Source organism: Aristolochia californica, unplaced genomic scaffold (assembly GCF_029961685.1).
Source record: "Aristolochia californica isolate CCGP_79_NKW_82.1479 unplaced genomic scaffold, dmAriCali1.0.hap1 SCAF_15, whole genome shotgun sequence".
NCBI classification, from domain to species: domain Eukaryota; kingdom Viridiplantae; phylum Streptophyta; class Magnoliopsida; order Piperales; family Aristolochiaceae; genus Aristolochia; species Aristolochia californica.
Genome location: NW_027181826.1, coordinates 13,203,077 through 13,216,778, shown reverse-complemented (window position 1 = coordinate 13,216,778; position 13,702 = coordinate 13,203,077).

Here is a 13,702-nt window from a genome sequence, read left to right as displayed (position 1 = left end):
TGATCCAAACTTGAGTTTTCCCTCTCCCATTTTTTCTCGTAAACAAAAAAGATATAAGATCGCAAAAAAATGAAAATTTTAGAATTCATGTGTGCAAAAAATTTTGAAAACTATAATAATAAAAACAAAATTATTTCACGCACTAAAAATAAGCTCCAAAATCCATGTTTGGGAAATTCCACTAGTACAACCCCCTAATAATAGCTTGGAGGAATTTTATAGGAAAGAGACCTCTAACATGTTTTTAGTGTGGTGGATATGCATGCCACAAGCATGTTGAGGATGCAAGTGGCCTTCAGATCCAAAAATTAGGGGGGACTAGAAAAAGTTAAATTCTCAAGTGGTTGGATATTTACCAGAGCCAAACAACCCACTTTTTGCCTATCCTAAAAAATCACAGATACTTTATGGAATTATCTCTCTCTCCATTTGTGTATTTCAAATTTTTTTTTTCATATCCAAACTTGAGTTTTTACTCTCCCATTTTTCCTCGTAAACAAAAAAGATATAAGATCGCAACAAAATGAAAATTTTAGAGTTCATGTGTGCAAAAAAATTTGAAAACTATAATAATAAATAGAAAAATATTTCACGCACTAAAAAAGAGCTCCAAAATCCTTGTTTGGGAAATTCCACTAGTACAACCCTCTCATAATAGCTTGGTGGAATTTTATAGGAAACAGACCTCTAACATGTTTTAAGTGTGGTTGATATGCATGCCACAAGCATGTTGAGGATGCTAGTGGCTTTCAGATCAAAAAATTAGGGGGGAGTAGAAAACGTTAAATCCTCAAGTGGTTGGATATTTACCAGAGCCAAACAACCCACTTTTTGCCTATCCTTAAAAATCACAGATACTTTTTGGAATTATCTCTCTCAGCATTTGTGCATTTCAAATTTTTTTTTTTTCAGATCCAAAGTTGAGTTTTCACTCTTCCATTTTTCCTCGTAAACAAAAAAGATATAAGATCGCAACAAAATGAAAATTTTAGAGTTCATGTGTGCAAAAAAATTTGAAAACTATAATAATAAATAGAAAATTATTTCACGCTTTAAAAATGAACTCCAAAATCCATGTTTGGGAAATTCCACTAGTACAACCCCCTAATAATACCTTGGTGGGATTTTACGGGAAAGAGACCTCTAACTGATCCTAACATGTTTTAAGTGTGGTGGATAAGCATGCCACTAGCATGTTGAGGATGCAAGTGGCCTTTAGATCCAAAAATTAGGGGGAGTAGAAAAAGTTAAATTCTCAAGTGGTTGGATATTTACCATAACCAAACAACCCACCTTTTGCCTATCCTTAAAAATCACAAATACTTTTTGGTATTATCTCTCTCAGCATTTGTGCATTTCAAATTTTTTTTTTTTCAGATCCAAACTTGAGTATTCACTCTCCCATTTTTCCTCTTCAACAAAAAGGATATAAGATCGCAACAAAATGAAAATTTTAGAGTTCATGTGTGCAAAAAAATTTGAAAACTATAATAATAAATAGAAAATTATTTCACGCACTAAAACTGAGCTCCGAAATCCATGTTTGGGAAATTCCACAAGTACAATCCCCTAATAATAGCTTGGTGGAATTTTATAGGAAAGAGAGCTCTAACGTGTTTTAAGTGTGGTGGATATGCATGCCACAAGCATGTTGAGGATGCAAGTGGCCTTCAGATAAAAAAATTTGGGGGGAGTAGAAAAAGTTAAATTCTCAAGTGGTTGGATATTTACCAGAGCCAAACAACCCACTTTTATCCTATCCTTAAAAATCACAGATACTTTTTGGAATTATCTCTCTTAGCATTTGTGCATTTAAAATTTTTTTTTTTTCAGATCCAATCTTGAGTTTTCACTCTCCCATTTTTCCTCGTAAACAAAAAAGATATAAGATCGCAACAAAATGAAAATTTTAGAGTTCATGTGTGCAAAAAAATTTGAAAACTATAATAATCAATAGGAAAATATTTCACGCACTAAGAATGAGCTCCAAAATCCATGTTTGGGAAATTCCACTAGTACAACCCCCTAATAATAGCTTGGTGGAATTTTATAGGAAAGAGACCTCTAACATGTTTTAAGTGTGGTGGATATGCATGCCACAACCATGTTGAGGATGCCAGTGGCCTTCAGATCCAAAAATTTGGGGGGAGTAGAAAAAGTTAAATTCTCAAGTGGTTGGATATTTACCAGAGCCAAACAACCCACTTTTTGCCTATCCTTAAAAATCACAGATACTTTTTGGAATTATCTCTCTTAGCATTTGTGCATTTAAAATTTTTTTTTTTCAGATCCAAACTTGAGTTTTCACTCTCCCATTTTTCCTCGTAAACAAAAAAGATATAAGATCGCAACAAAATGAAAATTTTAGAGTTCATATGTGCAAAAAAATTTGAAAACTATAATAATCAATAGGAAAATATTTCACGCACTAAGAATGAGCTCCAAAATCCATGTTTGGGAAATTCCACTAGTACAACCCCCTAATAATAGCTTGGTGGAATTTTATAGGAAAGAGACCTCTAACATGTTTTAAGTGTGGTGGATATGCATGCCACAAGCATGTTGAGGATGCCAGTGGCCTTCAGATCCAAAAATTAGGGGGGAGTAGAAAAAGTTAAATTCTCAAGTGGTTGGATATTTACCAGAGCCAAACAACCCACTTTTTGCCTATCCAAAAAAATCACAGATACTTTATGGAATTATCTCTCTCAGCAATTGTGCATTTCAAATTTTTTTTTTTTCAGATCCAAACATGAGTTTTCACTCTCCCATTTTTCCTCGTAAACAAAAAAGATATAAGATCGCAAAAAAATGAAAATTTTAGAGTTCATGTGTGCAAAAAAAATTGAAAACTATAATAATAAATAGAAAATTATTTCACACACTAAAAATGAGCTCCAAAATCCATGTTTGGGAAATTCCACTAGTACAACCCCCTAATAATAGCTTGGTGGAATTTTATAGGAAAGAGACCTCTAACATGTTTTAAGTGTGGTGGATAAGCATGCCACAAGCATGTTGAGGATGCAAGTGGCCTTGAGATCCAAAAATTAGGGGGAGTAGAAAAAGTTAGATTCTCAAGTGGTTGGTTATTTACCAGAGCCCCCCTATCCTTATAAGTGACAAATACTTTTTGGAATTATCTCTCTCAGCTATTGTGCATTTCAAATTTTTTTTTTCAGATCAAAACTTGAGTTTTCACTCTCCCATTTTTCCTCGTAAACAAAAAAGATATAAGATCGCAACAAAATGATAATTTTAGAGTTCAAGTGAACAAAAAAATTTGAAAACTGTAATAATAAATAGAAAAATATTTCACGCACTAAAAATGAACTGCAAAATCCATGATTGGGAAATTCCACTAGTACAACCCCCTAAAAATAGCTTGGGGGAATTTTATAGGAAAGAGACCGCTAACTGATCCTAACATGTTTTAAGTGTGGTGGATATGCATGCCACATGCATGTTGAGAATGCATGTGGCCTTCAGATCAAAAAATTAGGGGGAGTAGAAAAAGTTAAATTCTCAAGTGGTTGGATATTTACCAGAGCCAAACAACATACTTTTTGCGTATCCTTAAAAATCACAGATACTTTTTGGAATTATCTCTCTCAGCATTTGTGCATTTCAAATTTTATTTTTCTCAGATCCAAACATGAGTTTTCACTCTCCCATTTTTCCTCGTAAACAAAAAAGATATAAGATTGCAACTAAATGATAATTTTAGAGTTCTTGTGAGCAAAAAAAATTGAAAAAGGTAATAATAAATAGAAAATTATTTCACGCACTAAAATTGAACTCCAAAATCCATGTTTTGGAAATTCCACTAGTTCAACCCCCTAAAAATAGTTTGGTGTAATTTTATAGGAAAGAGACCTCTAACTGATCCTAACATGTTTTAAGTGTGGTGGATATGAATGCCACAAGCATGTTGAGAATGCAAGTGGCCTTCAGATCAAAAAATTAGGGGGTGTAGAAAAAGTTAAATTCTCAAGTGGTTGGATATTTACCAGAGCCAAACAACCCACTTTTTGCCTATCCTTAAAAATCACTGATACTTTTTGGAATTATCTCTCTCAGCACTTGTGCATTTCAAATTTTATTTTTTTTCAGATCCAAACTTGAGTTTTCACTCTCCCATTTTTCCTCGTAAACAAAAAAGATATGAAATCGCGACAAAAAGAAAATTTTAGAGTTCATGTGTGCAAAAAATTTTGAAAACTATAATAATAAAAAGAAAATTATTTCACGCACTAAAAATGAACTCCGAAATCCATGTTTGGGAAATTCTACTAGTACAACCCCCTAATAATAGCTTGGTGGAATTTTATAGGAAAGAGACCTCTAACTGATCCTAATGCCACAAGCATGTTGAGGATGCAAGTGGCCTTGAGATCCAAAAATTAGGGAGAGAGGAAAAGGTTAAATTCTCAAGTGGTTGGATATTTGCCAGAGCCAAACAACCCACCTTTTGCCTGTCCTTAAAAATCACATATACTTTTTGGAATTATCTCTCTCAGTATTTGTGCATTTCAAATTTTATTTTTTTTCAGATCCTTTCTTGAGTTTTCACTCTCCCATTTTTCCTCGAAAACCAAAAAGATATAAGATCGCAACAAAATGAAAATTCTAGAGTTCAAGTGTGCAAAAAAATTTGAAAACTATAATAATAAAAATAAAATTATTTCACGCACTATAAATGTACTCGAAAATCCATGTTTGGGAAATTCCGCTAGTACAACCCCCTAATAATAGCTTGGTGCGATTTTATAGGAAAGAGACCCCTAACTGATCCTAACATGTTTTAAGTGCGGTGGATATGCATGCCACAAACATGTTGAGGATAGAAGTGGCCTTCAGATCCAAAAATTAGGGGGAGTAGAAAAAGTTAAAGTCTCAAATGGTTGGATATTTACCAGAGTCAAACAACCCACTTTTTGCCTATCCTTAAAAATCACAGATACTTTTTGGAATTATCTCCCTCAGCAAATGTGCATTTCAAATTTTTTTTTTTTCAGATCCAAACTTGAGTTTTCACTCTCCCATTTTTCCTGGTAAAAAAAAAAAGATATAAGATCGCAACAAACTGAAAATTTTAGAGATCATGTGTGCAAAAAAATTTGAAAACTATAATAATAAATTGAAAATTATTTCACGCACAAAAAATGAAAACCAAAATCAATGTTTTGGAAATTCCACTGGTACAACCCCCTAAAAATAGCTTGGTGGAATTTTATAGGAAAGAGACCTCTAACTGATCCTAACTTGTTTTAAGTGTGGTGGATATGCATGCCACAAGCATGTTGAGGATGCAAGTGGCCTTTAGATCCAAAAATTAGGGGGAGTAGAAAAAGTTAAAATCTCAAGTGGTTGGATTTATACCAGAACCAAACAACCCACTTTTTGCCTATCCTTAAAAATCACAGATACTTTTTGGAATTATCTCTCTAAGCATTTGTACATTTCAAAATTTGTTTTTCAGCTCCAAACTTGAGTTTTCACTCTCCCATTTTTCCTCGTAAACAAAAAAGATATAAGATCGCAACAAAATGAAAATTTTAGAGTTCATGTGTGCAAAAAAATTTGAAAACTATAAAAAATAAATAGAAAATTATTTCACGCACTAAAAATGAACTCCAAAATCCATGTTTTGGAAATTCCACTATTACAACCCCCTAATAATAGCTTGGTGCGATTTTATAGGAAAGAGACCCCTAACTGATCCTAACATGTTTTAAGTGTGCTGGATAAGCATGCCACAAGCATGTTGACGATGCAACTGGCCTTCATATCGAAAAATTAGGGCGAGTAGAAAAATTTAAATTCTCAAGTGGTTGGATATTTACCAGAGCCAAACAACCCACTTTTTGCCTATCCTTAAAAATCACAGATACTTTTTGGAATTATCTCTCTCAGCATTTGTCCATTTCAATTTTATTTTTTTTCAGAACCAAACTTGCGTTTTCACTCTCCCATTTTTCCTCGTAAACATAAAAGATATAAGATCGCAACAAAAAGAAAATTTTGGAGTTCATGTGAGCAAAAAAATTTGAAAACTATAATAAAAATAGAAAATTATTTCACGCACTAAAAATGAATTCCAAAATCAATGTTTTGGAAATTCAACAGGTACAACCCCCTAAAAATAGGTTGGTGGAATTTTATAGGAAAGAGACCTCTAACTTATCCTAACATGTTTTCAGTGTGGTGGATATGCATGCCACAAGCATGTTGAGAATACAAGTGGCCTTCAGATCCAAATATTAGGGGGGGTATAAAAAGTTAAATTCTCAAGTGGTTGGATATTTACCAGAGCCAAACAACCCACTTTTTGCCTATCCCTAAAAATCACAGATACTTTTTGGAATTATCTCTCTTAGCATTTGTGCATTTCAAATATTTTTTTTCCGATCCAAACTTGAGTTTTCTCTTTCCAATTTTTCCTCGTAAACAAAAAAGATATAAAATCGCGAGAAATAGAAAATTCTATAGTTCATGTGTGCAAAAAATTTTGAAAACTATAATAATAAATTGAAAATTATTTCACGCACTAAAAATGAACTCCAAAATCCATGTTTGGGAAATTCCACTAGTACAACCCCCTAATAATAGGTTGGTGGGATTTTATAGGAAAGAGACCCCTAACTGATCCTAACATGTTTTAATTGTGGTGGATATGCATGCCACAAGCATGTTGAGGATGTAAGTGGCCTTCAGATTCAAAAATTAGGGGTAGTAGAAAATGTTAAATTCTCAAGTGGTTGGATATTTACCAGAGCCAAGCAACCCACTTTTTGCCTATCCTTAAAAACCACAGATACTTTTTGGAATTATCTCTCTCAGCATTTGTGCTTTTAAAATTTTTTCTTTTCAGATCCGTACTTGAGTTTTCACTCTCCCATTTTTCCTCATAAACAAAAAAGATATAACATCACAACAAAATGAAAATTTTAGAGTTCATGTGTGCAAAAAAATTTGAAAACTATAATAATAAATAGAAAATTATTTCATGCATAAAAATGAACTCCAAAATCCATGTTTGGGAAATTCCACTAGTACAACCCCCTAATAATAGCTTGGTGCGATTTTATAGGAAAGAGACCCCCAACTGATCCTAACATGTTTTAACTGTGGTGGATATGCATGCCACAAGCATTTTGAGGATGCAAGTGGCCTTCAGATCCAAAAATTAGGGGGAAGTAGAAAAAGTTAAATTCTCATGTGGTTGGATATTCACCTGAGCCAAACAACCCACTTTTTTCCTTTCCTTAAAAATCACAGATACTTTTTGGAATTATCTCTCTCAGCATTTGTGCCTTTCAAATTTTTTTTTTTTTTCAGATCCTAACTTGAGTTTTCACTCTCTTATTTTTCCTCATAAACAAAAAAGATATAAGATCGCGACAAAATGATAATTTTAGAGTTCATGTGTGCAAAAAAATTTGAAAACTATAACAATAAATAGAAAATTATTTCACTCACTAAAAATGAACTCCAAAAGCCAAGTTTGAGAAATTCCACTTGTACAACTCCCTAATAATGGCTTGTGGAATTTTATAGGAAAGAGACCTCTATCTGATCCTAACTTGTTTTAAGTGTGGTGGATATGCATGCCACAAGCATGTTGAGGACACAAGTGGCCTTCAGATCAAAAAATTAGGGGGAGAAGAAAAAGTTAAATTCTCAAAGTGTTTGGATATTTACCAGAGCCAAACAACCCACTTTTTTCCTATCCTTAAAAATCACTGATACTTTTTGGAATTATCTCTCTCAGCATTTGTGCATCTCAAATTTTTTTTTTTTCAGATCTAAACTTGTGTTTTCACTCTCCCATTTTTGCTCGTAAACAAAAAAGATATAAGATCGCACTAAAATGAAATTTCTAGAATTCATGTGTGCAAAAAAATTTCAAAACTATAATAATAAATAGAAAATTATTTCACGCACGAAAAATGAACTCCAAAATCCATGCTTAGGAAATTCCACTAGTACAACCCCCTAATAATTGCTTGGTGGAATTTTATAGGAAAGAGACCTCTAACTGATCCTAACATGTTTTAAGTGTGGTGGATATGCATGCCACAAGCATGTTGAGGATGCAAGTGGCCTTCAGATCCAAAAATTAGGGGGAGTAGAAAAAGTTAAATTCTCAAGTGGTTGGATATTTACCAGAGCCAAGCAACCCACTTTTTGCCTATCCTTAAAAATCACAGATACTTTTTGGAATTATCTCTCTCAGCATTTGTGCATTTCAAATTTCTTTTTTTTCAGATCCAAACTTTAGTTTTCACTCTCCCATTTTTCCTCATAAAAAAAAGATATAAGATCGCAACAAAATGAAAATTTTAGAGTTCATGTGTGCAAAAAAATTTGAAAACTAAATAAATAAATAGAAAATTATTTCTCGCACTAAAAATGATCTCCAAAATCCAATTTTGGGAAATTCCACTAGTACTACCCCCTAATAATAGCTTGGTGGAATTTTATAGGAAAGAGACCACTAACTGATCCTAACATGTTTTAAGTGTGGTGGATATGCATGCCACATGTATGTTGAGGTTGCAAGTGGCGTTTAGATTCAAAAATTAGGGGGAGTAGAAAAAGTTAAATTCTCAAGTGGTTGGATATTTTACCAGAGCCAAACAACCCACTTTTTGCCTATCCTTAAAAATCACAGATACTTTTTGGAATTATCTCTCTCAGCATTTGTGCATTTCAAAATTTCTTTTTTTAAGATCGAAACTTGGGTTTTCACTCTCCCATTTTTCCTCGTAAAAAAAAAAGATATAAGATCGCAACAAAATGAAAATTTTAGAGTTCATGTGTGTAAAAAAATTTGAAAACTATAATAATAAATAGAAAATTATTTCACGCACTAAAAATGAACTCAAAAATCCATGTTTGGGAAATTCCACTAGTACAACCCCCGAATAATAGCTTGGTGGAATTTTATAGGAAAGAGACGCCTAACTGATCCTAACATGTTTTAAATGTGGTGGATATGCATGCCACAAGCATGTTGAGGATGCAAGTGGCCTTCAGATCCAAAAATTAGGGGGAGAAGAAAAAGTTAAATTCTCAAGTGGTTGGATATTTACCAGAACCAAACAACCCACTTTTTGCCTATCCCTAAAAATCACAGATACTTTTTGGAACTATCTCTCTCAACATATGTGCATTTCAAATTTTTTTTTTTCAGATCCAAACTTGAGTTTTCACTGTCCCAATTTTCCTCGTAAACAAAAAAGATATAAGATCGCAACAAAATGAAAATTTTAGAGTTCCTGTGTTCAAGAACATTTGAAAACTGTAATAATAAATAGAAAATTATTTCACACACTAAAAATGAACTCCAAAATCCATGTTTGGGAAATTCCACTAGTACAACCCCTAACAATAGCTTGGTGGAATTTTATAGGAAAGAGACCTCTAACTGATACTAACATGTTTTAAGTGTGGTGGATATGCATGCCAGAAACATGTTGAGGTTGCAAGTGGCCTTCATTTCCAAAAATTAGGGGGAGTAGAAAAAGTTAAATTCTCAAGTGGTTGGATATTTACCAGAGCCAAACAACCCAATTTTTGCCTATCCTTAAAAATCACCGATACTTTTGGAATTATCTCTCTAAGCATTTGTGCATTTCAAATTTTTTTTTTCAGATCCAAACTTGAGTTTTCGCTCTCCCATTTTTCCTCGTAAACAAAAAAGATATAAGATCGCAACAAAATGATAATTTTTGAGTTCATGCGTGCAAAATAATTTGAAAAAGGTAATAATAAAAAGAAAATTATTTCACGCACTAAAATTGAACTCCAAAATCCATGTTTTGGAAATTCCACTAGTTCAACCCCATAAAAATAGCTTGGTGGAATTTTATAGGAAAGAGACCTCTAACTGATCCTAACATGTTTTAAGTGTGGTGGAAATGCTTGCCACAAGCATGTTGAGGATGCAAGTGGCCTTCAGATCAAAAAATTAGGGGGAGTAGAAAACGTTAAATTCTCAAGTGGTTGGATATTTACCAGAGCCAAACAACCCACTTTTTGCCTATCCTTAAAAATCACTGATACTTTTTGGAATTATCTCTCTCAGCATTTGTGCATTTCAAATTTTATTTTTTTCAGATCCAAACTTGAGTTTCCACTCTCCCATTTTTCCTCGTAAAAAAAAAAGATATGAAATCGCGACAAAAAGAAAATTTTAGAGTTCATGTGTGCAAAAAATTTTGAAAACAATAATAATAAAAAGAAAATTATTTCACGCACTAAAAATGAACTCCAAAATCCATGTTTGGGAAATTCTACTAGTACAACCCCCTAATAATAGCTTGGTGGAATTTTATAGGAAAGAGACCTCTAACTGATCCTACTGCCACAAGCATGTTCAGGATGCAAGTGGCCTTGAGATCCAAAAATTAGGGGGAGTGGAAAAAGTTAAATTCTCAAGTGGTTGGATATTTACCAGAGCCAAACAACCCACCTTTTGCCTATCCTTAAAAATCACATGTACTTTTGGGAATTATCTCTCTCAGCATTTGTGCATTTCAAATTATTATTTTTTTTCCAGATCCTTTCTTGAGTTTTCACTTTCCCATTTTTCCTCGAAAACAAAAAAGATATAAGATCGCAACAAAATGATAATTTTAGAGTTCATGTGTGCAAAAAAATTTGAAAAAGGCAATAATAAAAAGAAAATTATTTCACACACTAAAATTGAACTCCAAAATCCATGTTTTGGAAATTCCACTAGTTCAACCCCATAAAAATAGCTTGGTGGAATTTTATAGGAAAGAGACCTCTAACTGATCCTAACATGTTTTAAGTGTGGTGGATATGCTTACCACAAGCATGTTGAGGATGCAAGTGGCCTTCAGATCAAAAAATTAGGGGGAGTAGAAAATGTTAAATTCTCAAGTGGTTGGATATTTACCAGAGCCAAACAACCCACTTTTTGCCTATCCTTAAAAATCACTAATACTTTTTGGAATTATCTCTCTCAGCATTTGTGCATTTCAAATTTTATTTTTTTCAGATCCAAACTTGAGTTTTCACTCTCCCATTTTTCCTCGTAAAAAAAAAAAGATATGAAATCGCGACAAAAAGAAAATTTTAGAGTTGATGTGTGCAAAAAATTTTGAAAACAATAATAATAAAAAGAAAATTATTTCACGCACTAAAAATGAACTCCAAAATCCATGTTTGGGAAATTCTACTAGTACAACCCCCTAATAATAGCTTGGTGGAATTTTATAGGAAAGAGACCTCTAACTGATCCTAATGCCACAAGCATGTTGAGGATCCAAGTGGCCTAGAGATCCAAAAATTAGGGAGTGTGGAAACAGTTAAATTCTCAAGTGGTTGGATATTTGCCAAAGCCAAACAACCCACCTTTTGCCTATCCTTAAAAATCACATATACTTTTTGGAATTATCTCTCTCAGCATTTGTGCATTTCAAATTTTAATTTTTTTTAGATCCTTTCTTGAGTTTTCACTCTCCCATTTTTCCTCGAAAACAAAAAAGATATAAGATCGCAACAAAATGAAAATTCTAGAGTTCAAGTATGCAAAAAAATTTGAAAACTATAATAATAAAAATAAAATTATTTCACGCACTATAAATGAACTCGAAAATCCATGTTTGGGAAATTCCACTAGTACAACCCCCTAATAATTGATTGGTGCGATTTTATAGAAAAGAGACCCCTAACTGATCCTAACATGTTTTAAGTGTGGTGGATATGCATGCCACAAACATGTTGAGGATGCAAGTGGCCTTCAGATCCAAAAATTAGTGGGAGTAGAAAAAGTAAAATTCTCAAATGGTTGGATATTTTCCAGAGACAAACAACCCACTTTTTGCATATCCTTAAAAATCACAAATACTTTTTGGAATTATCTCTCTCAGCATTTGTGCATTTCAAATTTTTTTTTTTGAGATCCAAATTTGAGTTTTCACTCTCCCACTTTTCCTCGTAGACTAAAAAGATATAAGATCGCAACAAAATTAAAATTTTTGAGTTCATGTGTGCAAAAAAATTTGACAACTATAATAATAAATAGAATATTATTTCACGCACTAAAAAAGAACTCCAAAATCCATGTTTGGGAAATTCTACTAGTACAACCCCCTAATAATAGCTTGGTGGGATTTTATAGGAAAGAGACCTCTAACTGATCCTAACATGTTTTAAGTGTGGTGGATATGCATGCCACAAGCATGTTGAGGATGCAAGTGGCCTTCAGATTCAAAAATTCGGGGGAGTAGAAAAAGTTAAATTCTCAAGTGGTTGGATATATTTACCAGAGCCAAACAACCCACTTTTTGCCTATCCTTAAAAATCACAGATACTTTTTGGAATTATCTCCCTCAGCAAATGTGCATTTCAAAATTTTTTTTTCAGATCCAAACTTGAGTTTTCACTCTCCCATTTTTCCTGGTAAAAAAAAAAAGATATAAGATCGCAACAAAATGAAAATTTTAGAGATCATGTGTGCAAAAAAATTTGAAAACTATAATAATAAATTAAAAATTATTTCACGCACAAAAAATGAACACCAAAATCCTTGTTTTGGAAATGCCACTGGTACAACCCCCTAAAAATAGCTTGGTAGAATTTTATAGGAAAGAGACCTCTAACTGATCCTAACTTGTTTTAAGTGTGGTGGATATGCATGCCACAAGCATGTTGAGGATGCAAGTGGCCTTTAGATCCAAAAATTAGGGGGAGTAGAAAAAGTTAAATTCTCAAGTGGTTGGATTTATACAAGAACCAAACAACCCACTTTTTGCCTATCCTTAAAAATCACAGATACTTTTTGGAATTAACTCTCTAAGCATTTGTACATTTCAAAATTTTTTTTTAGCTCCAAACTTGAGTTTTCACACTCCCATTTTTCCTCGTATACAAAAAAGATATAAGATCGCAACAAAATGAAAATTTTAGAGTTCATGTGTGCAAAAAAATTTGAAAACTATAATAATAAATAGAAACTTATTTCACGCACTAAAAATGAACTCCAAAATCCATGTTTGGGAAATTCCACTAGTACAACCCCCTAATAATAGCTTGGTGCGATTTTATAGGAAAGAGACACCCAACTGATCCTAACATGTTTTAAGTGTGGTGGATATGCATGCCACAAACATTTTGAGGATGCAAGTGGCCTTCAGATCCAAAAATTAGGGGGAGTAGAAAAACTTAACTTCTCAAGTAGTTGGATGTTTACCAGAGCCAAACAACGCACTTTTTGCCTATCATTAAAAATCACAGATACTTTTTGGAATTATCTCCCTCAGCATTTGTGCATTTCAAATTTTTTTTTTTTAGATCCAAACTTGAGTTTTCACTCTCCCTTTTTTCCTGGTAAAAAAAAAAGAAATAAGATCATAACAAAATGAAAATTTTAGAGTTCCTGTGTGCAAAAAAATTTTGAAAACTATAATAATAAATTCAAAATTATTTCACGCACTAAAAATGAACTCCAAAATCCATGTTTTGGAAATTCCACAGGTACAACCCCCTAAAAATAGCTTGGTGGAATTTTATAGGAAAGAGACCTCTAACTGATCCTAACTTGTTTTAAGTGTGGTGGATATGCATGCCACAAGCATGTTGAGGATGCAAGTGGCCTTTAGATGGAAAAATTAGGGGGAGAAGAAAAAGTTAAATTCTCAAGTGGTTGGATATATACCAGAGCCAA